A 27,864-nucleotide genomic window follows, 5' to 3' on the forward strand; every position below is an offset into this window, starting at 1 on the left:
GCATTACCGCAATACCGCGGTCACGTGACCCCTACCGCGTGTCTGAGCTCGTCACCGTCATCACCGCAAAAAAAAAATATTTGTGAAACATTTGGGTGATTCGACTTCGACGTTTTCAACCATGACAACCATGATATATGCACAATTCCGGTTTGAAAACGTAGCAGAATCTCAGAGTTATGCAGTCAGCTTAGACGTCTGCAGGTGGCTAGCCTAGGCTACATGAAGTTGAATCCCACTATAATTGGCCTGCACATGTGTACACGTACTGTAGGCCTACGTAATGTCATGATGTGTAATGTGATGAACCATCTTACAGTATGACATTGATACTCGGAGAACCACAGTTACGTTAAGTAAGCTAACCCTCCGTTTTCACAACAAAACTTCAAAATGTATCATTCAAAAAATGAATCCGACCTTTCGCGTTTGTGTTGGGGAGCGCGATGTTCCAACATTCCATTTGTTTACTATGCGAGAGTAGGGGAGAACTGGCACAATCCTAACACTTTTCTATTCTCTCCGTTCAAACTTGATTTACATAAAGCTGTTAAACGTGAAAGCTGTAAAATTTGGCCAGAAAGGAGTCATACATGTTTAGTTAATGAAAGAATGAAAAAATGTTCTAGTTTCGGCCTCGGCTAGCCTCGGACCTACCTTGGTTACAACCTGATGCAGCCATTAAAACGTGCGGTAGCCTACCGTTGTAACATTAAGCGTCATGACTGTAACAGTTCTTAAATCATGATAGCCTTGCTGATAAACTGCTTATTTCTTTCATGTCTGAAGCAGTTGGTCCAGTGGTTTTGAAGTTGCTGCAGCTGCCTAAAGTTTAATTGGCTGTAATGGCTGATGGCGGCACAAAATTCATCCATACAGTAATCCATTTTTTTTTGGGGGGGGGGGGGGGGGGGGGGTGGTATACCGTCCCAGCCCTACCTGTATTCTTGTATAGGATTACTGGTTCTCATCCTTGTCTGTAAGGTCTCTGTCGGTCAATGCTACCTGACGTTATATAATTGATAACGTGTGAAAAATATCCAACTGAAATCCGCTCTATTTTGTTTTCAATCTATTATTACTCTGAATAGTGTGACGAGCAGGGAACCAACAGAAATTGAGCTTGAAAGTTTGAGGTGTAGTCCACGTGGATGTACAAAGATGGCTTTTGTAGTCAGTGCTTTTAGCACAAAAAATGTGGCGGACCAAAATTTATTTTAACAAGCATTCAGTCAGGGTTTAGTCAGCTATTAAAATGTAAAACCTATACATTAACATGAAATGTTTTGTCTGAAACATGTTTTACAGGGTTTTACATACCATAGGCTTTCCTGTATGTTTTTTTATACTGTCTCCACATGGGAATAGCCTGTTCTGATGAGCATTCATAGTGCTTCCGGAAGACAGACTCTTCATACTACAGAGGAGCACCCACATGAGTTACCCGAGAGATACTGACAAAAAAGAGTGGCTTTAAGCACTGCAGACCTAGAGGGACAGAGAGAGAGGAGAGGAGAAGAGAAGAGAGGGAGAGATAGAGAAGGGTGGGTGGAGAGCGAGAGAGAGGGGAAAGAGGAAGTAAGTGAGGCAGAGAGAGAGAGAAAGAGAGAGAGCTCAGTGTGCCCAAGGCCAGGGGGGTTGCGGTTCGGGCCCGTTGCGTTTATCCTCCTTAGCAGCCGGCTTCTGAACCAGCACCTCAGGAGGACACATTAAAGCTCGATGGCACTGTTTCACGCTTGTCTGCTAATACCCCAAACGTTCACAGCGCCCCCCGCGGAAGACTGCAGGGCCGGGCCTGGTGCTGGGGATCAAATCATCGCCAAGCAGACAATCCTGCCTGGCAGCTGCACAAGTGCTGCTTTGATAAAGAGATTAGATCCCTCATCATCTGCTCACATTGTATGGTGTTCAGGATCTAATACCCATAATTGGAGGGCAGATTTTCAACACTAATAAGCAGTTTGTTTTGGTTTCTTAAATCAATGCAACTGTATAATACCTATAGTATATAGACAGAAAAATGTCCAAATGATGTATAGCAATTTAATTGTTAAATTGTGTAATTATTTTGTTCAGCTAAAGTAAAAGTTGCAAACTGCTTTAATGAAAGTGTCATTAGGCTACTTCTGTCACCCATGTAATGCAGCTTTCAGGAGGTAGTGTAAAGGCTTTGACCAGATTCCGTAATGTGACATAACAGAAACTACAGCTCGCATGCTCGTCTTAGCTTCGCCACTGTTACCCTCGCCCTCCACCCCACCCACCCACTCACCCCACCCTACCGCCTCTGAATGCAACACACAGATTTGCTTTCTAAGCACAAAACAAAACGTTAGATTGATCGTGATAGGAGCCGTTCCAGTCCAGACATCTCACAAGCCTATTAAACACAGCACACTTCAACATCTGTAGCGGCATGCTCCGCTTTGATCTAAATCACGGCACAGATTTGTTCAGTCCTTCAGAAGTCTTGCTGAATTCTCTCTGGAGTAGAATCCCAGTGCAGTGTAAGTGTGTGTTTATGTGTGTGTGTGTGTGTGTGTGTGTGTGTGTGTGTGTGCGCGCGCGTGCGCACGTGTGTGTTCTCAATTCCTACAATTGCCATCCTGAGCAGTAGTAAATAATGTCATGCTTCTACTGGAGGTTTGGGGTCATGGGGGATAGTCTCTGAATTCCCTAAGACTGACTGTATGTGGTTGAGTCCAGGTCAACAGAGAAGATCGCTGCAGAGGATCAAACTTGGTTTGGACTGGTAGGATGAGGGTGCCTGTTTTTGGGCTTTATTTGTGCCCCCCAACTGCAGCTGAAGTCAACATAGGGCCATGTGTTATGTTGCTAGCACTTTTTCAGAGGTTAGCTTTGAACTAGCATGGTACGATGCATCGTTCAACTGACCAATATCTTAACTTAACAACGGTTTCCCAAAACTGTCGGATCAACCAATATAGTGCTATGCAATTTTGAACCAAGATAATTTCCCAACTTTAGTAGTTCCAACTAATGTGGTTATGAATTATGACCTTGTGCTGGGCTACCTCAGTTTCATCTGTGAATTACAGTAGCCTATACCTTTTTTGAATTCCTAGTTCATCAAGTTTATTCATTTGTTCATATAGGCTAATCTTGAAACAGTTGCAGATGAAACAGTTGTCTACAATCTCACTGTCTGCTCTGTAGTTTTCTTGGGCTAAGGTGCTTGCAGATTTGCTGCCAATATTGAATAAAAAATGCATTTGTTTTCAGTCATGTTTTGACATTGATGTTGACATAAATAATAACGTTGAAGTGGTAGTGAAGGTTGCTTGTTGTGCTTGATTATCTGTTCTACCTTTTGGTATTTCACTCACACATACATACTGTTGTACTAGTGAGAGGCCATTAGAGCTTCTATAAGTAACTGCATCTTTCGACACTGATGTGTTGCTGCTCGTGCCTTAGAGCTCACACTGCAAATGAAGTGTATCAGCCTCTCGCCAATGGGAGGTCCTTTAACGTCAGTCACCAGTGAGTCCTCACAGCATAAGTATGTCCATGTTGGAGTTCATCAGGCCTTTGAAAGCACATTCAATATCCCCAGTAAACCCCCTCGGCATTGGCATGGAGGGACTGCAGTAAAGTGGGTGCAATAACTCTTGCATTACTCAAACAGTGCGTTTATGCATGCCATGGGGATATGAGAGGGATGTATGTTGTTAGTGTGCTGTCAGAATGAAGCCTGTATGTTGGGCCATTGGTAAAGTGTAATTAAAGCAGTTTAAATAGACATGAAAGGCTCTCTGGGGATCTTGTAGTATATCTTTGGGGACGGGGGCGGGGAGATGTAATTAAATCAAGTCTTGGGGTTATTGAATGCACTCACTGAGCAAAGTGATGCCTTCATTCACATGAGCAACACACAGCTGTCTCTTCTTCCTCATCCCTGTCTGCTTCTCTCTGTGACAAACACACACACACACACACACACACACACACACACACACACACACACACACACACACACACACACACACAGAAAGAGAGAGAGAAAGAGAGAGCAACAAATGTGTAATGATTCTGTTTCTAAAGCCATTTTAGTTCCTTCCTGGCCTCTTTGGCTGAGTGTGTAGGGATTTATTCTTTTATCTGAAAAAAAGAGAAGCTGCCTTGCTATTTTTTCTTTCTAGTCCATTAGCAAATTACCATCGCTCCCTTCACTGTAATTAGGAGCTCCATTTTGAAAAAAGGAATTTGTCTCTATCTGGAAAACATCTAACATTACTTTTCTTGTTTGCCCCATCACAGGAGGACATGATGGAAGGGAAAGTAGGACTCAAATCAACCGTCTGGCAAGACACCAGAAGAGTCTGAGGTTTCTCCAAGAGCACTCACAGTAAGAGTAAAACGTGTTTGCCACTCAATATAATCTCACATCTCTCCTCCACATCTCTACACAACCCCACTGAGACCATAGGAAGTGAGGTCAACACATAGAACACTGCACCTTTTCAATTCTTTCAGCATTGAGCTTAGAGCAGTAGTGTGTCTGCCATATTGTTTGGTAGGTATACAGTTTATTCACATGATTGTTTTATTGAAAAAAAGAAAGAAAGTATTACACAAACACAAACTACCAGTATCGCGATTTAAATGGTATGGTGTCAAGAAGAGGATGAGAGGCAGTCATTTACATAACAAGCTGTTTGAATATGATTGCTCTAGATTATGCTTATGTAGAAAAAAGAAAACCGCCCACAGTCACTCGATGGGGTGCTTGTATGGAAAGGCATTTTTTTTTAAGTGTGATGTGTACTTCTAAGTCACAGTTGTTGTTTAGACTGTCAATCATTGCTGAAGTCTGAGGAAAATATCCCTTGTTGACAAAAGTATTCTAATATTGAAATACAATTTGTTATTTTATTGAATGGCAAAACTGTTTTAATTATTTCTTTACTTCTTACACATTAATATGTATGTGTTATTTGTTGTGAGAGGCTGACTTGTTTATTGTTATTGTTCTATCACAATGTTTCTCATCAGACCACTTGATAAAAAGCTTGATCCACCCCAGTGGGGGTTCACCGCTGTAAACAAAGTTTCTAATGAATAAATAAACCTGAGATGATCAAATCCTGATTACCATAATCAAGTCAAGGCAGAGAGGCGCAAGCAGATTAGCCACAGAAAATCCCTGAGTTGTCGCTAAAGCAATTCTCCCTGTTGCAGCCCAGGCAGCACACTAGATTAACATGCGTGCGGAATTGTGCTGACTCAGGGGGATTACCGACCTCGCGGACCTTAATGTATCTTAATATGTCTGTCTGTCTGCCATTTTCATATCTAGGGGACTCTCATCCAAAGCACATCCATTCGTCCAGATTATGTGTGGAAATTTGCCTGCGCCATCTGCCAGTATCTGTAATTGATTGTGCATCATAATCTGATGTCTCTAAGCAACCAGCAGGCTGGCATATTTATCCACACAAAGTAATCTTGCGGAAATAAATAAATAAATCCTCACCAAATAAATAAATAATATAGAATGTATCCAGTGTGTTTTTTTTTACATAATACCTCAGTGAAGTAAATTCATTTCCGAACATAAGTGTGTTAAAGATTTCGAAATAGGGTCAGACTCTCTTTTGTAATACCGTGCCTGACCATATTTTCATATAAATAAATATATATAGAATAAATTCTTCCTCTGCATGCTTTAAAATACAAAAGGGCCCATGCCATGCATCTTCCAATGCTCTCTTTAGTAGTATAACAGCTTTCTTTAGTGGGACGACATGATTTTCAGTCGTCAGGTCACTGTTAAAAAAAACCCTGGTAAGATTACATTACAGTAAGTCTGACATTATTATGAATTGGAAATGTGGTTCTTCTGCAGGCTACTCCTGTAATATGAAGATGCTTTTTACACGGCAGGGTTTTCATGTTCCGCAGACAGTTGGCAGTTGCCCTCCAGAGGAAATTATCTCCTTCTGCTTAAAGGCAGTCTTGACTACTCAGAGGTGATTTGAAGGTGTATCCATATTTACTGATGCCTGTTTCACATGCTTCATGATATTGCAGTACCAGGCAGATGGATGCTTAGGGGTGGAGATGGGGGCAGTTATTACCATAGTGGAGATGGCAAAATACCTCGGCAAAATACCTCGGTAAAAGTAATTCGGCTCAGCCTTGTTTATGTGACTGCTGATTTGGGGCTTTCACTATGCGCGTATGCAGTATAGCTCTGTAACTACACAATATACAGCTTTTTTGATGTGATGCCCAGAAATGAGAAAGCCCTGGGTGTAGTAAAGGGGAATTTTACAATACTTTATAAGCACAAAAATGAAAAGAAAATGCATACTACTGTGAGGCAAATGGGACACTGGGGAATCCAATTGGGGGAAACTGACCAGGGCAGAAAGTTGGCAAATTGGTTTTGAAAAATTGTATAGCTCACAAACAAACTGATGATGCTCAGATTCTGAATTAGATATTATTAGATGTAGGCCCTGTCCATTGTCCAGAAAGCATTTGAGTTGCAGAACTTTGATCACATGCACAATTCAGTGAAAAGAAACAAGCACACAGCACAATTGCCCACCAAACAGACACAATCTAATGTCTGAAAAGATGGACTATTCAGTACTGGACTGCATGAATAATGAGAGCACTGAATGTTAGACAACCTTGACAAAAAATGACAAGAGCGGCATAAAGGTGTTAAATATAGCCTGTTGTTTCAACTATACAATATGTAGCCTATTTTACTGTATTGTAATTGCATACAATTATAGCAGAGAAGAGCAAATTGCCATAGAGAACATCTACGTAATTGCATAGGATATCCTTTACAAAGTCAAAGTGTAATGTGCAATGTGCAATGTATAAGTACTGATGTGGTCTTACAATCACACTCTCAAATGTGTTAATCAATACTCTGTAGCAACCTACAGAGGTTTAATCTCTCAGCTGGGATCACTGTGGCTGTCTTTGTATTTCAAGTCAAGTCAAGTCAAGTTTATTTATAGTGCATTTCATACACAGAAGTTATTCAATGTGCTTTACATAAACAAAAGCAAACAGTAATAGCAAATAAAAGTATAGAAGGGCAATAGTCAAAGGATAGTTTAAAAGGTAAAGATCATAATAAAAAAGAAAACATAAAACACGGTACAATAATTTAAAAATAAAGAATAAGTAAAAAAGACAAAATAAAAGACACAAGAACAAGGTGATGGATAATTTAAAGGCAGACTCAGAATTTGTAACTCAATGCAGTTAGTAGAAGGCATCTGAGAACAGTTTGGTCTTAAGTCTAGATTTAAAACTGGCTACAGTTCGGGTCTTTTTGATGTCTTTCAAAAGTTGATTCCAGATCTGAACCGCATAGCAGCTAAAAGCTGCTTCACCATGTTTAGTTCTAACAGCAGGTTTTACTAACAGGTTTTTCTCCTGAAACCTAAGAGGTCGAGAAGGTGCTGAAGCATGTCTGATAAGTATTTAAGTCCTGCTCCATTTATTGATTTATAAACAAGCAGTAGTGCTTTGAAGTAAATTCAAAAGTGACTTACTGGAAGCCATTGCAGGGACTTTTAGTTTTTGTGAGAACCCTAGCTGCTGCATTTTGTATCACCTGAAGCTGTTTGATAGTCTTTTTAGGAAGGCCTGTGAAAAGCCCATTGCAGTAATCTACCCTGCTGGAGATAATGAATGAGTTTTTCTAAATCATGTTTTGACATCTGCCCTCTAAGTTTGGCAATATTTTTGAGGTGGTAAAAAGCTGATTTAGTTGTTGCTTTCATGTGGCTGTTGAAATTTAGATCACTGTCAATTAATACACCAAGTTTTTTAACAGTATATATCCTTTGCTTTCAACCCTTTTGTGTCAAGGAGAGTGGCAACCCTAAGTCTTTCGTCCTTTTTACCAAATATAATTACTTCAGTTTTGTCTTTGTTCAGCTGAAGACAATTTTGAGACATCCAGTTGTTGATTTGTTCAATATACTGACAAAAAGATTCTAGGGGACCATATTCATTTGGCGACAGAGCTAAGTCAATTTTTGTGTCATCTGCATACTGTAGCTATGACATGAAATCAAATTATTTTTGATGATTTGTCCAAGTGGGAGCATATAGAAATTGAATAATAGTGGCCCCAAAATCGACCCCTGGGGAACACTGCAGGTTAAGGACATTGGTGTTGAGGTACAGTTGCCTATGGCAACAAATAAGCTCCTTTCTTGTAGATCTGATTTGAGCCAGTTGATAACTATGCCTGTAAATACAACCCAGTGGTCTAGTCTGTGTAGTAAAATATTGTGATCAACAGTGTTAAATGCTGCACTAAGGTCCAGTAGCACTACTACTGATATTTGCCCTGAATTGGCTGTATTTACCTGAATTTAACTGTATTGAGCCGTATACCATTGAAAACCTTAAAGGAACAGTATGTAAGATTGTGGCCAAAACTGGTACTGCAATCACTTTCAAATTACTGTAGAGCGGTGTATCCCCTCCCCCTCCCCCCTGAATAGCAGAGCTGGCAACCTGGATGCCGAAACACTACTGACTTCGTGATTAGTAGACAGGTGGAGGGTGGCGCATCAGGCCAAAACACAACATGACAACATCAACATCAGTTGAGGGCTGCAACTTCACTTTTTAAATGACAATATCCTGGCCGGACAACTGTTGTCAGTGATATAAGTATTTGAAATGAACATGATTTCTTAATGTCTAGTGACATATCAGGGCCATTTTATGATTATTTGAAATACATTTCTTACATACGGTTCCTTTAATAAGAACTGTTTCAGTGCTGTGATTTGCCCGAAAACGTGACTGAAAGTAATCAAAATACCCATTTTGTGGTTAGTTGATTAAAGACTACTTTTTCAATAAGTTTGCCAATAAAAGGTACCGTAGATTGGATATGGGCCTGTAATTGTTTTGCAAGGAGGTATCCAGGTTGTTCTATATAATTCTATATAAGTGGCTTTACAACAGCTGTTTTCAGTGACTTAGGAAAAGTGCCAGTCATCAATGATACATTTACAATGTGAAGGACATCTGCCGCTCTAAGGTGAAAAACAGTTTTGAAGAAATTTGTAGGAAGAGTGTCTAAGCCACATGTGGAAGACCTGAGATTCTGTACCGTTTTTTTTCCAAGTGTTTCACAGTCTGTCAAGCTGAACTTTGACATCAAGTTAAATTTCCCTCTATTTGTAGCTGGAAGTTCCGGATGTTGAATTAGTAATTGAACAGATCTGTTGAGTCTGATTTTGTCAATTTTACCTTGGAAAAAAGATGCAAAGTTGTTCAGGCACTAATTGTGAGGGGGGATTTGTTCATTTTTTGACGGTTGAAAATAGTACGCAAATGTTGTTTGAACTTCTACTGATGACGTTAGAGAAGAAAGACTATCTGGCATATTTCAGAGTTATATGTGCGGAGCATCTCTTTATGGATTTCATAGTGGATCTGAAATACTGGCAATGCCACGCATCTCAAGTGTGCAAGGCCACGCTAGGCTAAAAGCTCCCAGTGTGGAAATCAGTATTGATCATAAGCATGTTATGCACCATAAGTAGTGTAAGTAGTGGCAGTCAGAGGGGGTTGGCTGCCAGGCATGGTGTCAGAGGGAGCCTCCGTTGGGATTATTGATTTCCTATATGGAGAACTGGAGTAGTTTGATCACCTTCCACCGTGTGATCTTTGGCATCTAAAAGCCTGGCAAAGCCTGGATGTCCTCAAACAGAAACCTGGTGTCACATACTGTATGTCTCTGTCTATCTATCGATCTATCTATCTATCTATCTATCTATCTATCTATCTATCTATTGTCCTTCCATGAGAATATATGTGGTACATGCAAAAATAATAAAATATGTATTTTCATTCAATTTTAAAATGAGTGAATATTCTCTGATTTTGTTTCTTTTTTGAGGCAAATCCATTGAGCTCTATTCTTGCCTTTCTTCCTGCCCACCCTTCTTTGTGTTAAAAAGCTCAGAATTACTCAGCTCTAACCAAATGCAAATTCTTGCAGGCACCTTTTTCATACCATTAAAGAAATTTGCCTGGGGATCTTGAAAAAGCAAAGGGACTTTTAATGAACAGCTTTTTATTGATCTGTGGACAAAACAGTTGTTAATTATGTGAGAGCAGGCATTTAATTGAAGGAATGAAATAGGGGCACTCGGTTGCTAGCCTAATACGCAGTGAGGAATGAGGAGAATGTGATTGAGTTTGGTGCCAACAGAGTAAAGCTATGGCACAAACGATTCATCTGCAACATTTGTCTGCAAATGGTTCGTCTGCAACAGCTTTGAATCCCTTAGCTACCCCTCCTTCCTTGTTTCTCCCTCATCATCTCTTCTCTGCCTTTTTCTCTCCTCCATATTTTACTTTCTTTTGTCTTTTTTTCCCTGCTCCTTACCTGTGTCATGTTTCTACTTATTCCTTTTCCCCTCTGCCCTTTTCTTCATTTTTCTCTCTTGCTGTCTCTTTCCTCCTCTCTTCCCCCCTTTCATCTCTCTTTCTCTCGCTTTTCTTTCTCTGTCTGTTTGCCAGGTTCTCTATCAGTAGCCCACTCCACTCCCTTCTTAGTCTGCTGCTGCTTTGTATCTCTGATAGATCTGAATGAAAAGGAAAGTAATGCACATAGACACACGCGAGCACGCACACAAGCACACACGCACACACCACTGTATCTTTGGGTTTAGTAAGCATGTTCTGTTCTCTGTGTTTGTTGGTTTTATAATATACATAAATGATGGCGATGTGGAGATGTCTAACAAGTAGTAGGTCTGTCTGAACATGTTGACTCAGGCAGTGGAGTGTTTATTTGCATGAGAACTGATGGGCTTGTTGTGGGAGTGGGTCTGATTTGTGTTATCTTGTGTTTGCCTTTAATTTGCCGTTGTCAGTCATCTGTCTCTGACTCACTGCTCACGGCACAGACAGGGAAGGAATCGTTGGAGGCTGAATGCCTTGCGCACGCACAGGACCCCTTCTGTTTACTCTCTCTCTCTCTCTCTGTCTGTCTATCTCTCTCACACTCACTCTCTCTCTCTCTCACACACACACACACACACACACACACACACACACACACACACACACACCTTGCTTGAAAGCCAGATAAAGGTGAAGAAGAAAGCAATGCACACTAGTGTCTAATGATAGTCTTGTCAGTTAATATGAATGCTTGAGCTTATGGCATTGTGTGTGAATGCTTATTCTACAAATACACGGCATAAGAGTTGGTGTTGAGGCAATAAGTCAAATATGTACATCACTGGTTGCTGTGTAGCTGTCAGAAATGCAAATACATCTGCATTCAGTGCATGAAAGTTATCCTCTTCACTGTTTGCAATGCAGACTGAGAAAAAGCTGCAATATCATGCATCAATACATATAAAATGGTTTCAGGATGTGTGCTGCATTTGATTACAATACTCCATACCGTATAGGTCTGAATAGCATCATATTTTTGTTGTGTGTTCCGTAATCACTTATATTTTCTCTGGATGGTTCTACAAAGGCTTTGTATACACAGTGGAGTAAGGTCAGGAACAGGTCGTGGGTGAAGGCCAATACTTCCTAAAATTCAAATCTGCCATTATTTGCGCAAATGATTATGGGCTTTGTCAATTTTGAGGTAATTTCATCAGACACGAGCGCCGAACAGAGAGGTTGTTTGCCCTGACATGGATTTTTCAGGCGTAAAAGCAGCAGTGCCTGGCAGACTTCACTGTGCTGGAAATTACATCCACAATATGCCATCTCACAGACAGGAGGAGGCCTCTGTGTAAAGAGGCGCAGGAAATGCCTTCGGGCTACCCGAGCTCTATCTCCAAACAAATCAACTATTTATAGTGGAGATCTCAGATGCTGCCACCCCAAAATACATGCAGATGAACCATGTGGATTTTGATCTGTTTCTAATGGACTGTTTTTGTTTTTTTTCATCACAGTTGGTGTGTGTACATTTGTAGACAGAAGTGATTTTGATCTGGAATTATTATGAAATGTGGAATGGGCTGATATTTGAGCTTAGAACGATTCTTTGAAACCCAACATTTATAGAATACAGTATGTTCTCTTCATCATACCTTTTGCTGATAAGAGCAAGATTAGCTCTGAGGGACTCTGTGTTGATGTAATTATCATCATCAACTTGTATTGCCAGACTCAAGGTCCATTCAGAAGACACATACATGACATACAATACACATTAAAAAGATAAAGATATACAATATACCATATACAGAAAAGAATAGAAAATAGAAAATATTAAACACTTATACCAGTGTTTCTATAGTGATGATTGGTATTGTATGGCACTAAACCTAAGATTTACCAGCAGCATAACAATGCTGTTCTGGGAGACGTTCAGGCGACAAATGAATTTGTAGATCAGACTCCTCAATAATGCCTGGAAGGTAAGTAAGTAAGTGTCTATTTATATAGCACAATTTTCATGCTCAAAGTGCAACACAAAGTGCTTTACATATTGAACATGAAGACTTAACAAACAATAAAAAAAATGTTGTGTGAGTTCCTGAACAAACTCTCAATCCAGACACCATCCAGCTTATTGTTAGGACTAAGACTAAAACGATCTATGATAACACACATTGAATAAGTTTACATCTAGACACAGTGAAGAAGTTTAACTAGGTAAGTAAATAGAACAAAACATAGCATACAATTATGAAAAGAATAACAAATCAAACACAACCAAGATGGCAGAGGGAGCAGTGTGATTTGCCTGCGTACCCATAACTCAGCAACTCAAATAAGGTGTGCTGTAGTCGCATGTATGCATGACATGTGCATCTAACATGTGTACTGTATCTATCAACTCACCATAGAAGCACTAATACATCTTTTGGCAGTACAGTAGCTTGCATTATGCCTTAAATTCTGCAGATTGGCAAAAAAGGAAAACAAAAAAACTAAATTCTTCAATGAGTTGTTTTTAACAGAGGGCAGAGTCATGAATTTCAACAGTGTTAGGAAAGTGTTTTCCTACTGTACCTTGCATTGCACGTGGAAAAAGGCTTACATTTGGCATCGCATTCAAAATGGCAAATCTCCGGTGAATGCTAAATCCCCAAGCTGATGGCAATTACCATGCTAATCAAATGCTCTTTTCCATCTCCGTCTTTTAAGTGTCCCTGTAATCTGACTTACACAGTTACAGTTGCATTTTGTGCCCTGAAGAAGTCCGTAAAAATTCTGCAAATTTGCATCTACTCCTCGAGTGCTTCTAAATGACCAAGTGAAACTGCAGTTTGTAAGCAAATTGTGTGCAGTGAGATTTTAGTCTGTACAGGTGGTTGATGATTCTCTGCTATGTGTATGATTTTATTTAATACTGTTGACTTCACCATCTTTTCATAGACACACATGATGCCAAATTCTCTTATATATTTTAGTATACCTGAATTTCTGTTTTAAACATTTGAGTGAGACTAGCCTGGCTTTTCTATCTTGTCCTGTTTTTATTTAATTTTTTAATTTATTTAAGCTTAAAAAAGCATATAAACATAGCCTTAGGTTTAATTAAGATGAGTTGACAGGCTAACAAGACGAGTGGCATTCAGAGTCACACCCTTTCTGTTTTCAAGTACAAGATGATCTGTTTATGGACATATTTGCATGAAATGTCAAAAGACACGTAATGCTATCCTTTAACTGATAGATATCATTACATTCTCTGCCGGCCTTTATGGATAGGCATGGCTATTGTCACTATTATGCAGCATGGAGTTCCTCATCTCTCCTCACTGATCTGAACCTATGTTTTAGAATCATGGCTTTGGTTATAATGACAGCATTACGATTATGTGTGTGCGTCACATTATAATGTAATTATTATTAAACATATCAGCCATGTCTGGACATTCTCACATGTAATGCAGGGACTCATAGTTCCAGGCTTTGCTTTGATCATCCATAGTCATTTTTCAAGGCAGCCCCCATTTCATGCTATAAGCAAATTCCTCTAGTGTTTGATTGTAGGACCATCCAGATCACCTTAAATCGGGAGTTCTAACGCATTAAACCATATGGCAACGCTAATTTAAGCACCTGCTTCGGTACACAGTGTGTGCAGTGCTTAATGGAAAGCCTTTGAAGCAAGGCACGGATGAGGTCAGGTTGGCGTAGACAGTCGCCTGTCTTCAGCCTTGATTGGATGCTTGCCGTAGGGCCTTTGTTAATCTCCGTTAAGCAACATGTTGTGTCTTCAGCAGTGGTCCAGCATGCCTGCAACAGTTTGGGCTAGCTCTTGGAAGAGATGTCATATGATGAATGGCTAGCCTGTTTTGTACTCTGTGTTGAATGTCTGCATTCATACACCTTTCCCCCTCTTCACTCATCTGTACAGAAAAGTCTACAGTGATCTTTTGAGCAAAACCTTGATTTTTTTACATTTTACATATATTACATAACTAAGAACCAGCACAGTTTTCCTTATCTTTCTTATTCTCTGCCTGCCTTTGTTATTCTCTGTGGAACGAGACCTTGGGTTATCCATTATTATGCCACTGATGCTTTGTAATGTTTACAAGTTCCAGTTTTCCACTGAATCTCCAGTTTTGAATACTTTAGATGCAGATGCACACAATCAGGCATGTCCAGTCAGCTATTATCAGGATCATTATATGAAACAAATCAGCAGAGGATATATTTGGTTCCAGTTGTTAGTTATGTGCTTGCTGCATGTTAAAAGGAGGATCTGAAACGAGAGAAGCAGTTTAAATTGCATGGATGAGAAATTTCAGAAAGATGGAATAGGCCTAATGACCTGCACGTCTCTGTTCCTATGGTCACAGAAATGTTTCGGCCGTAGACTTTCAGTGGCTCTATGCAAGATCCTTTTTTTCATTCCGACTAAATGTGATGGAGGAAAAAAATGTTTTAGGGCTGTGTCATCTAAACCGTCTATTCAAGGCCAATCTGGATATAATTTATTCATGACAGGCGCGGTCCAGCCTCACAAATCAATGGGCTACGTTTTCCTCATCACGTCTGATGCAAAATGGAAAGAGACTTTCAATCTTTTTGCCCAATGTGTTGCCTACGACATAATACCACGAGGGACCCAGGACCATTATAATTGTTAAAAAAACAACACATCACACAAAATAAACATTCAGAATAATGATGATGCATTGGAAAAGTCCTTTTTGAAAAGGCCCTACCTCCCTGGTAAAAGGTTAGGACATTGTAAGCTAATTCCTTGCTTCTCTTTCCGTGCACGGCTAGCTTTATAGCGTGCTAATTGTTTGTGCCCTTTACTCCGGCATTCTCGTTACTGCGGCAACACGGTGGTGATCGTTGCATTCTGATGGGTAGGATGTGATGTGAGATTGTATTTGAGGTGAGGTTTTAAGGTGCCCACCATTCATTCGTGCCACAGACCATCTTAGCTCAATTGAAATTGCAAAGCGTTCACAGGCTAAATTAAATTAGCCTCACACCCCCCCACACACTCCCACCACCCTGAAAAATGATTTAAAGACTTAGCGATCCCTAACCGCTGTACTTGTAATGCGCCTGACCTTGACCCAGGGACAACCCAGGCGACAAGACAGGTTGGAAGTGCCTGCTACCACAAGTGGCTTATTACCATGCTGTACACAGACGGCAATAAGTGTACACAGCAGCATGCAGGGAGTCTAATGGATGAGACAGATCTATCATAGCTCCGACAGGAAAAGGGGTGTCACTAACACCATCAACTAGAGAAATTGGTTTTACTCTCTGCAACTGGGGTAAACATGGGAATACGTGTCTGCATTTCCCTTCTTCATACTTCACTCATATATCCCTTGTCAAATATGCACTTTCCTTTTTTGTATATATATGTATATATATATATATATATATGTGTGTGTGTGTGTGTGTGTGTTTCTTCCATTACTTCTTGACAGCTGAATCTTCCCTTTTTTTCGTTTCCTTTGTGTGAGCTTTTGTCAGTATGCTCTCTCAAGTGTTTTTCCTCTTCTCCGTCTTTGAGAAGGGGGTCTGCTGTTTTCTTCACCCCTCATTTCACTCCTCTGATCTGCTTCTCAGTTCAACTTCACTCTGTCAAACTTTACCAATTAGAACTCAATGCCTCTCCAGCCAAGAGATCTGCCCTGCCTTATCTCGAAACTTGGAAGCGGAAAGAGTTATCTCGCTCTCGGCCGACAGTTGCCATGGTAGCTTGCAAGCAGACCGGGGAGACTGACCCCTGTCCTGGCCCCTACTGGAAGACCCTTCCGGGCTCTGATAGCTCCTCGGTAGTCCTCTCCTCCAGGTTGTTGACAGTGAGGACATGATTGACATGTAAAGTGCTTTGCAAGCACAAGATGGCCTGCCTCCTTGAGAGCTGAAGGAGGATTTCCAACCGAATGAAGGTGCACATAAGTACAAGATAATGAGACACAATCACAGAAGCAGAGACAAAAGAGAAGCGTGAAGTCCAGGTGAGGACGAAAGCACAGGGTGGTTCGGATGTCTGAGAGAGACCATGTGGTTCATTTCACATTTCTGAAAATCACTGGTCGGAAAGAAAACCGTGACTTCAAAATTGCAAAAAAGATACTCTTTGCTCTACTCTACTCTTTGCCTTATTGCTGCTTTTTACAGTCACCTTCTCTTTCTCTCTCTCTCTCTCTCTCTCTCTCTCTCTCTCATACACACACATACTGTACACACACACCCATACATACATGTACTGTAGTAAGTTACCTTTCAAACATCAAAAGTATGTAAACAGCACCAAGTTATGTAAACAAGAAAGTGACATTCTTCAAAATAACGCATACACATCTGTTTATGCTTAAAAGCCTATAATGTCTGTATACATCACAATGGCCAAAGTGCATCCTGTCATTACACAGATGGATAAAATGCATTAGATTTCATGTTAAGTTGTTTTTCCCCCATCCAGATAAGCAGGATGATAGATGTGTTCCCGTGGTTAACAGAACTATTTCAGTGCTATTAGGGTGGGATTCTATATACCAGAAATAACAGGAAATCTTTAATTACATTTTTAAAGGAAGCTCACACACTTGGACCCATCTCAACTTCACGCCATTGCTATTTCGGGAGCACCAAAGAGAAAGATGCTGCAAAATCAATGGATATAAAATATATATATATATATAATAAAAATCTAAAAGAAAATATAAAAAAATATATAATTTATATTTATATATATATAAAGCATCTTTGGATACAAGCTTCATCCGCTTCAGTGCTCTTTGCAAAATTATTTGATGTTCAGGGGCTGCCTACCATTGACCGTGTGTTTATCTTTTTTAATGGGTCGTTGTCTTGGCGCTCAGGGTCACCCCGTCCCTCCCTCCCTCCTGTGCCTCGCACTCTGCCTCAAGATTATTAGTTATATTTGTGTCACTCTTCTGCCATCTTGTCCCTCCATCTTCTCATTGACATCACTAACTGCTCAACAAAGAACCTAATGAAGCAGAAAACAGCGTATATTTTCTCTGTAATTAAGAAAAATGGGAGGAGGGGAGAGAACTGGAGAGCTGCTTTTTTTTGTGTCATAAAATTGTCTTCCCCACGCCATACTTCACTCCCCGCCTTTGCTCACTTTTTTCCCGCTAATTTTTCAGACATTCAATTATAGCCGTTGCTGCTTTACATTAAGGATCGTGAGAATGAAAACCACTGAGATGGTGCTCCCGTGTCCAGTGAGATGTTACTAATGCCAATGGAGATTAGGCTGTTTATGCTTCAGAGTATATTTCTGATGACAAGAGTTTTTGGTGTGTCACCCCCAGTCTCATTGCGGCCATTGCTGTCATTTCAGCTCTGCATTTGAAGTTGTCTCAGTCAGCTGTGAACAGCAATCTAGACTGACGCCGGAGAGAACACTGCCTTTGCGCATATGTAGCGCGCTGGAGCTTAGCTTAAATGATCTTAATGAGGAAAATGAAGAATCTCTGCTGAAATTTTTTGAGTAACAAAGGAAAATGTTGTTATTTTCTTTTCAGTTTAAATGAAAATCTATGTTAGAGCCACCCAGGACTGAAGAAATGAGGTGAAAAGGTTCACTAGTTTATGTATTTGGCATTTAGTATAATTGGAGGGGGTGGGGGGTGTTACAAAAAAAAATAATTATCACCCATGGGCATTCCCAGACTGTGCCGATGGATTTCTTGGAAATGCTTGTTTCAGTAAAGCATTCAGACACCTCAGATAACTCCACTCAGCCCTACACTTTGTGGAAATCCTATGAATATTCTAAACATAAAGAACAAAGTAGTTGGTTGCATTGTAGTTGGTTGCATTCATTATCATATAAGATTTGTGTAATAATGCATTATAATAATGTATTGTATATTGAATATGTTACTTGTCTTAATCATAGAAGGTTAGGGGAATAGCTATCTTTTTATATTGTGCTGATTATATGTACTGCCACATAGTAAAGTATATGTGCAGAAGAATTTCCTAGCATGCCTGTTTGAAGGTTCTTCTATTTTTCATTTTTATTGCTCTTCACAATGAATTACAGATTCACAATCTAATCTAATCTAATCTAAACAATGATTTACCAATAGCAGATCCACTCAATTGTATTCTTACCCCTGCCCCTGAAAATACTTGACAGCATGCACTTGTTTTGAGAATGAAATAAGATAGTTCAATGTGACAGTCCACGTGAGGTCATCTTCTTGTATAAATGGGTTCCCGAGCTGCGAAGGAACAGTTGAAAAGTCATCCACGGCTGGACTTGCTGGGGGATGAATTGAAATCTCACGGCCATGTAGCCTTTGGGAGTCCCTGGTGTGCCCAGATGATGTAGTGCGGCTCGGCGCAGTTGTGATGCTGTTTATGTTGATAATAGTGGTAATACAACAATAATGATAGGCCACAGGAATTGTTGGTTCCATCCAGGCCTCTACCAAGTCCCCATTGCGCGCTGATTACTGTGCTATTGTCCCAGCAGGTCAGATGGCTCTCATTGAAGACTTTTGATTTAGAGTACTAAAGTGTAAACCCCGAGCATTTTATTTCCTTCTCCTGCATTCGGGCCCCTCGGAGTGTGGGAAGGAGCAGTGTGGGTGTTTTGTGGGGTGGGGGGTTGGGTGTGTGTGTGTGGGGGGGGGGGGGGGGGGGGGGTGGTGTAGTGCTGTGGGGTGGTGGGTAGGTGCTGTGCTTGTGTGAAGAGGTGGAACTCTAGTGTTTATTAGTTTAATACAGATACATGAGGTTGTGGCACCTCCATCTTGTGGTCCGCGTGCCGACAAACCGTGCCCAGGTTCTCCCTGACAAATGGCACAAGTGGAGCACACATACACCGGATGTGTGTAGATGTTATTAAGGCTTTCACTTGCTTGCATCACTTCTCTAGAGTACAAAGTAAACAATCAGCATGGTGCAGTAAGTAACGGAAATCCACCAATCTCACAAGAGGTGTAACCCCCGACAGCTTGGGCTTCCACTTTACCCAGACCCTCCTTACCAAAAGCACTGGTATACCCAGGACATTTACCGATATTCTCTCTCTCTCCGTCCTTTCATTTTCTCCTTTCAAGATTGCAGAGTTAAAATGTTCAGGGGAGGGAAAAAAACTTCATTTGGAAGATTAATGTGATACCTGCTAATGAGAATATGTTAAAGGGGACACCATTCAGAAGCAGAACTGCGCTTGATCACTCACAGCAAGGGTTTGATTGAGAAAGGTATTTGAAAATGTGTCTTATCCCCGAGGTTTGGGCATATTGTAGCTATTTTCAAAATTCTCTGTGATGCTGAACACTTTCAAAGTCTTTCTCTGGCTTAGTTGCCTTCTCTGTTGCTGAGGTTCCTTTGAAGTGGATGAAGCATCAATCCAATTGACAGAGAAAGGCTTTAGTAGTTATTCTGTTTTAAAGTGTAACTCTTCAGTTTAAGGTATCCACCTAATGATCCCATAAAGGTGTCACATTATTGATTTGTCAAGGACCTTGCATTGCCATTTTTTAAAACCAGATGGAGGCATGACCACTCTCTAATTACCCTTCTTTTATCCATTTATCATTTCCTATCTGTCTCTCTATGCCTGTCTTTTTCTGTCTCCCTCTCTCTGACTCTCTGCCTTTGTCCCTTTCTGACTGTTTCTCATTCCCTCCCTGTTCCTCTATGACTCTGTATTGTTATTTTTGTCAAATCTGGCAGTTTTAACCCAGAGGCCAAATGCTTGAATGAATTTATTAGCCAATATTGTAATGAGGAGTTGTGTAATGGGACTGTCAGTCAAATCAGGTAATATGTGTGGCTGTATTTGTGCATGGATCATTACCCTAACTCCCTGATGGAGTCAGAGGTACTTGTAATGTATGTTTAGAAAGCCTTTTATTTATAGATTACTGAGCTTATGCTTACCGTGTTACACTCCTCTGTACTTAGTTAGAACTGCTGTGTGCTGGCCCCCATGTTGCAAATTAAATATTTCTATGGCCTGGGATTCAGCATGCAAGCACAGTGTTCAGCAAAACAGCTGCAGGACTGGTGCTGGTAAACTGTTTTCTTTATCAGTCTGATAGATTCTGATTAACTATTCGGGCAGCTGTTGGTGACCCTGAATCGCCCACTCTCCTCTGGCAGAAAAAAAAGATGCGTGTGTGTTCATGTGTGTTGCGCAAATGCTGCATGTTAAACGCATATAGCACTTTTCCAAATGTGTACGCACTGTCAGGGGACTTTAGGAAAAGATCCGGAGGCTGAAATTCCACCCGACGGTCGAGGTTTTATTGTGTCAGATGCGATGCGTCTGGCATGCAGGCAATCAGTTCTTCACCGCTTCTGCTCCTCGCCGCCGAGCTCCGAGGGGTCCGATAGGAGACGTGGGGGCAGTGTTAACGACTTCTTCGAGAGTTCACAGTTTGGTCGGACGTATTTATCTCCGCCGTACACGCCATCCGTGGGATGCTTCTCTCGGGGGGTGTCTGGGTTTTCGCGGGTTGTTGCAGTCTCTGTGTCCCAGGAGCCTTGTTAGAATTGGGTTGGGGCTGTCAAAATATTTATAGGGTTTGAAAATGTTGGTTATAAAGAATAGCACAACATGCATAAGGGCCTCTCATGTGGATAACTCTGCTACGGAGGTTTGCTGGTATGCAGGGGATCGTCAGTTAGTTATTGATTTGTGAAATGGCCATCTGCGATGTGGGAAGTAGTGTTTTATGTCAGCCTATCATGTAAGCCTGCCTGCAATGTGCTGAGATGGTGTATTTGCAGGTTAATCCAGAATCAGATTGTACTGTGGCAATGGGGCAGAGTGGATGATAGCATTATAACCATTTGTGGAAAGTCACTGAAACTCCAGGAAAGACTGCAGGTAGATCACAGATTTCTGTTACATTTTTCTAGTAAAATGATAATTGCATTATATTTATCTCATAGACCATTTGTGGAAAGTCACTGAAACTGCAGGAAAGACTGTAGGTAGATCACAGATGTCTGTTACATGTTTCTAGTAAAATGATAATTGCATTTTAGTTATTTCATAGTGTATATGACTTTCAATGATGCAGTGCAAGAGCTATTGTAATGGCCATTGCATTTAGTTGATTTTTATTCTCCAGTATTTGCTTGGTGGAGCCACAGGGTACCCATGTTGCATCTCTGTGACTGAGGCACACACAGAGTGAAATCTGATAAGGTGTCTTGTGATAGTTTCAGTTCTCAGTGAACTCGCTCCTGGCCCTGTAATGTCTGTTCACATAAATTGTGCTCACTAAATTGCATCTTCATTCTACTGAGGTCATACATGGTTGTGTTTTTGCTTCAATTCCTCATCTCGGGGGCAAAAGGATGAATGCCGGCACAATACATTTCCTCTCCGCATTGTGTTCTATTTTTTTCTCTCCCCCTCCCTTTCTCTATGTCTCTCTTTCATTCTTTCTTTCTTTCTTTCTCTCTCTCTCTCTCTCTCTCTCTCTCTCTTTACCTGAAGTTCCAGGCACGTTGTGCCCAATACAAGCTAGAGTGAGGTGAAGCACAAAGCATGTTCGGAAGCGGCCCTGGTGACCGTTTCCATCCCTAATGGGAATCTTATGGCTGAGCGCACAGCGGCCGGGATGCATGGTGTGGGAATGAGAGCGTTCCAGCTGTGTGGCTGACATGTAGAAAATGAACTGCACTGTGGAAGGTGGGAAGAGGTGAAAGGGAAGGGAGGTGTGGGGGGGGGGTGGTGGGGAGGGGGGGCTATGTTGGGAGTGGTTGGATTGCACGGCTAGGTGCTGGGTAAAGTGAGGGGTGGTGAGTGTGTGGCACAGTGGGATTGATGATGAAGTGGTCAAATCAGCAAGGTGTTCTTTTTCCCTCAGTCAGAAAGATACTGTTTTTGTGTGTGTGTGTGTGTGTGTGTGTGTGTGTGTGTGTGTGTGTGTGTGTGTGTCTTGTCATGTTGATACTGTGCTTTACCACGGGATGTTCCATAGATTTAAAGTTGTTGGTAAAGTTATTGCCGAAAGACTGCTTCAAGCAGTTTCCACTAATTGCATAGTTTGTAATTTGGCTCGGATATAGTTTTCCCCCAATGTGCAGGTCAATACTTGGAACTAAAATGCCTACCAGGTGCTGGCAGGTTGTGTACAGAAAAGCCCAATTAAGCAGCTTTTGTTTCCCCCTGTGTTCTTTCATCTAGGAATCTGAATGGACTTATTCTGTGCTGGGAACCACAGCGATGGCTCAGCTGGTGTAAATAACGCCACAGAGGAAGCCGTGCATGGGGGCAGTTTGAGTGTAATTTATCGATGCTGGCCGTGGCGGAAATAAGCACGACTTTGGCTGGTTATCGCCGGCGCTTTGACAACTGACGTGAGTGCACTAGAGTGATGGCTGCTAATTAAAGGCTCATAAGAGGGGGCTCTTCGGAGATGGCAGGCGCCTGCCGCTCCGCTCATGTGGATCGCTCTTGAGGGAAAAGGGTGGTGGGGGTGGATGGGTGTAAGGGAGAGTGGGGGAATCTGGAGGCCATGCTGCTATTCCGTTTTTTTTTTTCCTGTCCTCGTTTCGGCGCGAGTGCTCCGAAATGCCTTGGCAGCAGTCGGGGCAGACACCTCACTCGCTCGCTCATTCGCTCATTGCCCGTCCACCCGCCCGCCCGCCCGCCCGCCTGCCTGCGTCGGCCTCGGCGTCCCCTCCAGTGGGTATAGACAGCTGTCAGCTGCCCTGGCCGCGTCCCCTGCCTGTCAGTGTGCCTTTGCCAGCGGGGGCCACGGAGCCACAGCCTGGTCTGGCCCGGCCTGGCCTTGCCTGGCTCAGCCTGCCTGCCTGCGTGACCATTGGCCAGAACCAGGGGTGGGCCAGCCACCCATGAGATGAACGATTGAGTAATTGTGCAGCTGGCAGAGAGCGTGGTGGGCAGTGTGGTGTGAGAGCCAGCAGTCACGAGCGCCCGGTGGGGAGGGGGGGTGGACGAGGAGGTGGAGGCGGCGGCAGTGGGGGTGGGGGTGGGGGTGGCGGAGTGGATGCCGGTAGTGCTGGGGAGGGTGGCGGAGTTGAAAATAGGAAAACAGAGGGAAAAAATGAAAGCACTGAGAAGAGAGGAAAAGAAGAAAAGAAAGTTGACAGGCAACACAGGAAGACAAAGTGAGACAACTGAATCAACACAACAAACAGAGGAACAAGGAAGGAGAGAAAAGAAAGAGAAGGAACAAACACAGAGTAAGCAAGGATGCAAATTAGGAATAAATAAATAAATAAATAAATAAATAAATAAATAAATAAAGGAAAGAAAAAGAAAGAACTGTAAGAAATAAGGAAAGAAAACGTTTGTCATTTGATCCCCAAAAGAGAAGAGACACAACAAGAGAATGAAAGGAAGAGAAAGGTGACAGGGAGTGCAGCCAGATGTAGAGAAACAGTGGGAGAACAGCAAGGGGTTGTAGAGTATAGATGTCAAAGAAAGAGGGACCGAATGGTGGAAAGAGAGAATAGAGAGGGCTCATGAGGACTGCTGGGTAGGCAGGTGCTGGAGACTCTCATAGCCACTCTGAAGGGAATAAGAATGAGAGGGAGAGAGACAGAAAGAGAGAGAGAGAGAGAGAGAGGAGAGCGTGAGAGAGAGAGTGAAAGAGATACAGAGAGAGAGATAGAGGGAAAAAGACTTGGGAGGGAGGCAATCTGCAATTAGCTTAATTAGACGACCAGCTTTAGCAGGGCTGTGACAATATATGTCACCTCTCATTACATCTCCTAAGCAAACATGGAGCTTAATTTCAGTCGACGCTCCATACAGGCTTCTGTATGTTTTCCGTCCAATATTCCAGCTACCGCGTGCCAATGCCGACTCTACTCCCCACTCCCACTTGCGTCGTTCGCTCGTCCTTTCGTTGCCAAAAGGAAAAGAGCCTTTTGGACAAGGGAGTACGTTTCACTGGGCTCTTGTTCCAGACTATAATAGCCGGTCTCAAGAGTGCCAAACGACCAGCCAAATGGAAGATTAGCACACATTTTCACAATATTTTCCTCTAATCCAGGTGTGTTCGTGTTTGTTTAGGGAGCTCTGCTCAATTTGTGTGTTTTTCATTTGTTTGATTAATGTGTTTGATTTTGTAAAAGCATCACATGACCACACTCGGTGGTGCCGAACCGATGGTGCATGTTAGTTGCTTTGTGTGTGTTTTTATCAAGAGTGCATAGCCAGTGTCAATGGAACTCTACATTTGCACATGGGAGTTCTCTATGCTGACACTTGACATAGAAAGTTAACTTAATTAACTTTAAAGGAATGGTTAACTTTGAAAATCTGTAGTGGTATTGCAATGGAATTATGGGGACATGCAAAGATGATTTGATGCTATTTCAGTCCAATTTATTTCTACTAGCCCATTTGATTTCTCTGATCTCCAGATACTTCCAATTACATATTAACAATCAGTGTTGTTTGATGGCATTGTTTTTACTATGCTAAGCTCAGAACGAAACAGTCAATCTAAGACCGTGTTTGACCATTGCAATTTCACAGCCTCACTCAGAGCATTCTGCTGCTAAAGCAAAGTGTGTTTTTGTGTTTGTAAGCTCAGTCTTGTGGTTTTCTCAGTTTGACACAGGCTCACACAGCCAAGCAACTGTGACAAATTGGGATTTTAGATGGCAAAATAGCCCTTTTTTAATAAGCACAGAATGGGAATTTGACTCTGGTGGCTTGGCTCACTTGAATGAGCAGACTGTCTGAAAGTCCTTGTGGGTCCTGCTTTGATGATCGCTTTCATCCATCAGATATGAGATGGGGGGGGGGGGATCATGCAGGGCTGGCGTTCAGCAAATGCATAATCGAGAGGAAGCATCAAAACAAGTTAAAAAAAAAAGAGAAAATCTCAAAGGGACATAACTTTATATCACAGTAACTGGGGGTTATTAGTTTGAAAATATCAGCTGCTGAAGATAGTAATCAAGCGTGCTGCTGCACAGGAGGAGGAGTCCTGTCCAGTGATATCACAGGGACGCCAACTACGGCTGGATGCGTGGCTAGCAACTGCCTCTGATCACAGTGGCCTACTGTGCTAGTTGTGTGTGCAGAAGGGGATCAGGACATACTGGAGTCCACAGAGAAGACAGGAGAGAGAGGGAGAGTGACAGAAGGAAAGAGGAAAGGGAGAGAGCGAGAGGGAGACCGAGGGAGAGTAAGAGTGACTGAGAGCCTGTCCTTCCTCCCGTTGGCCTGGAGCCCATCTTCTCCATGGTGATCAGTCTTCGGTTGTTCCGTGGGTGCCAGCTGTCAGCCCCCCACCCTCCCCCTCCCCCAAACCAACCCCTCCACCTCTCAGTCCTTGCGCTGCCCACTGACGAGAAGTAGCAGCCATGTTTTATAATCAATCCGCGACCTAATAGGTCACGAATGGCCGCATGAGGCTTGCCAATAGTGTTTTGGGTGGGGTAAGGGATGCCTTATGACTGTATCTGGCCGCCTTCACTTCTGCCGCCACCACTGTCACTGGAGCCCAACCACGGTTGGTAATGTTAATTGACACAACGCTAATTAGCCCTGGCCGTTGACTCCTGGCCAGAGCCGATTGAACGCTACAAGTCTGCTTCCCCTCAGCCAATTTTTTTTCTGTGTACTTGCTAGGCCCTCTGCATTAATTACAGTAAAAAAAAAAAACACTTAATAAGACATGTAGGGAAGGAGAATATGAGAAGGAGTGTGTGTGTGTGTGTGTGTGTGAAGGAGAGAGAGTGTGTGTGTTAGAGACAGAGAGTGATTGGGAGAGAGAGAGAGAAGCGGAGAAAGTGAAAGAAAAAGAGAGTGGGAATGGCTACTTTTTCATGAGCGCGTAAACAGCTCAAGTTTAATGGTTATGTCTGAAGAAGTACTTCAGAGGGAGACTTTCACCCCCCAAAAAGTATTTGATACAAATGGTCTTTAATTAATCTTGCACACATGACCGAGTGTGTTTAAAAAGATCTGCTGGAGAGAGGACCGGGGTTGTTGATTGCCTGAAAATGAATTAATCTTCATTTCTTCCTCTAAGTACTTTGCCTTTGAGGAAAAAAAGGAGAATAAACAACATGCGTTAACTTGAAGTTTACTCTTGTGAAACGTGAAAGTGCAAAGTATGGAAATATTGTTGAAAAAAATGAAAATAAAAAATCTTCCCGTCCTCACTGCTGTGGAATATTACTCATTTTCCTCTTTACTGTTTACTTGTTAATTTTGCATGATTGTGTCTTACATACATACATATTTTAGAGCAGTTCTGCTCTGTATTTATCTTATCTCTCCATTGGTTAAAAGACATACGGGAAGAGGTCTTTTAGGATTGTAGGCTGAATCACTGGCTTTGCTTTTTCTCCTTTAAATGTCATACATGCCATTGCCATTTAGCGTCAAAGCCTGCTTAGGCTCAGAGGTCCAAGGAATCATCATTGTTACTGAAGCTGGGAGGAAAAATAGGCTACAGTGAAATACTCATGTTTATGATGTGTCCAACAGCGTGAGGAAACAGCAAATATCAAATATAAATAAATAATGTGGCAGCTAATTCTAAATGTCTGTAAAATTCCACAGGCCACAAAAAAAGTGTGATGTTTGTAAAAAGGATACACCCCACACTGCAGTCAAATGTTACTATTGGTCAGAACACCTGTTCAGTGTTCTGGCTTGAATGATGTTGGTCCTGTTAATAGGACAGATGTTGATTTGGAATGAATGTGACAGAACTGAGAGGAGAGTTACCATCTGTAGTTAGGAGTGGCCAAAAAGCCAGTCAGAGTTAGGGGTAGAGAGATAAAGGCATTTTATTAGCGCTTGAATAAGATCAAGCAAACAACGTCCAACACAAAAAGCAAACGCTCAAAAATCGTTATAAAAAAGCTTATACTTTCCGGCTAGGCTCTATCCACCTATTCCTCAAATTTACTGCCATTCCTATTTTCATCTTTCATCCATTCTGTTAACATATACAGTAACTTAGTGCAGTCAGTAGGATGAATATTCTTCCATTTATATTACTTTCAAAATGTTGACAATTCAGCACTCAATAAATGACTACCATCATATGAAACCACTTCAATCAGTACAACGCAGCTTCGGCCAGAAATAGAACCGAATTCCAGAATGTCTGAAGTGTCTTAGTGACATCCATTGTTGGCTCACAAATAAGGTGGACATAGTAAAGGACAAATCTCAGCAGTCTATCACTAGGCCTCTAAAGCAAACGTAGGGTCAAACAATTTTCACATGCAGACAAAGACAATACAGGTAAATATATACTGTAGGAATGTGGCCAGCACCATTCACAACAAAAAGGGCTACACACAACAATCACTTAACAAACATGTCACAAGACAGACCCTGAAACAAAAATACAACACTCCTTACTAAATAACATTTATGCAAATACAAACATCCTAGAGACTTAGCCT

At 41.8% G+C, this 27,864-nt stretch overlaps 1 protein-coding gene across 3 annotated transcripts in view; it reads left to right on the forward strand.

Moving 5' to 3' along the window:
* Positions 1 to 27,864, forward strand: part of LOC121706587 (cadherin-22-like) — a 128,512-nt gene that overhangs the window by 32,621 nt on the left and 68,027 nt on the right. For 2 of the 3 annotated variants that reach the window (XM_042088457.1, XM_042088458.1), the window contains exon 2: positions 4,282 to 4,369. The exons of the other annotated variant lie outside the window; for it this stretch is intronic. The gene's annotated coding sequence lies outside the window, so the exon portion shown is untranslated. The remainder of the gene's footprint in view (positions 1 to 4,281; positions 4,370 to 27,864) is intronic. 3 annotated transcript variants of the gene reach the window in all.

The sequence above is a fragment of the Alosa sapidissima genome, chromosome 4 (genome assembly GCF_018492685.1).
Source record: "Alosa sapidissima isolate fAloSap1 chromosome 4, fAloSap1.pri, whole genome shotgun sequence".
Lineage (NCBI taxonomy): Eukaryota > Metazoa > Chordata > Actinopteri > Clupeiformes > Clupeidae > Alosa > Alosa sapidissima.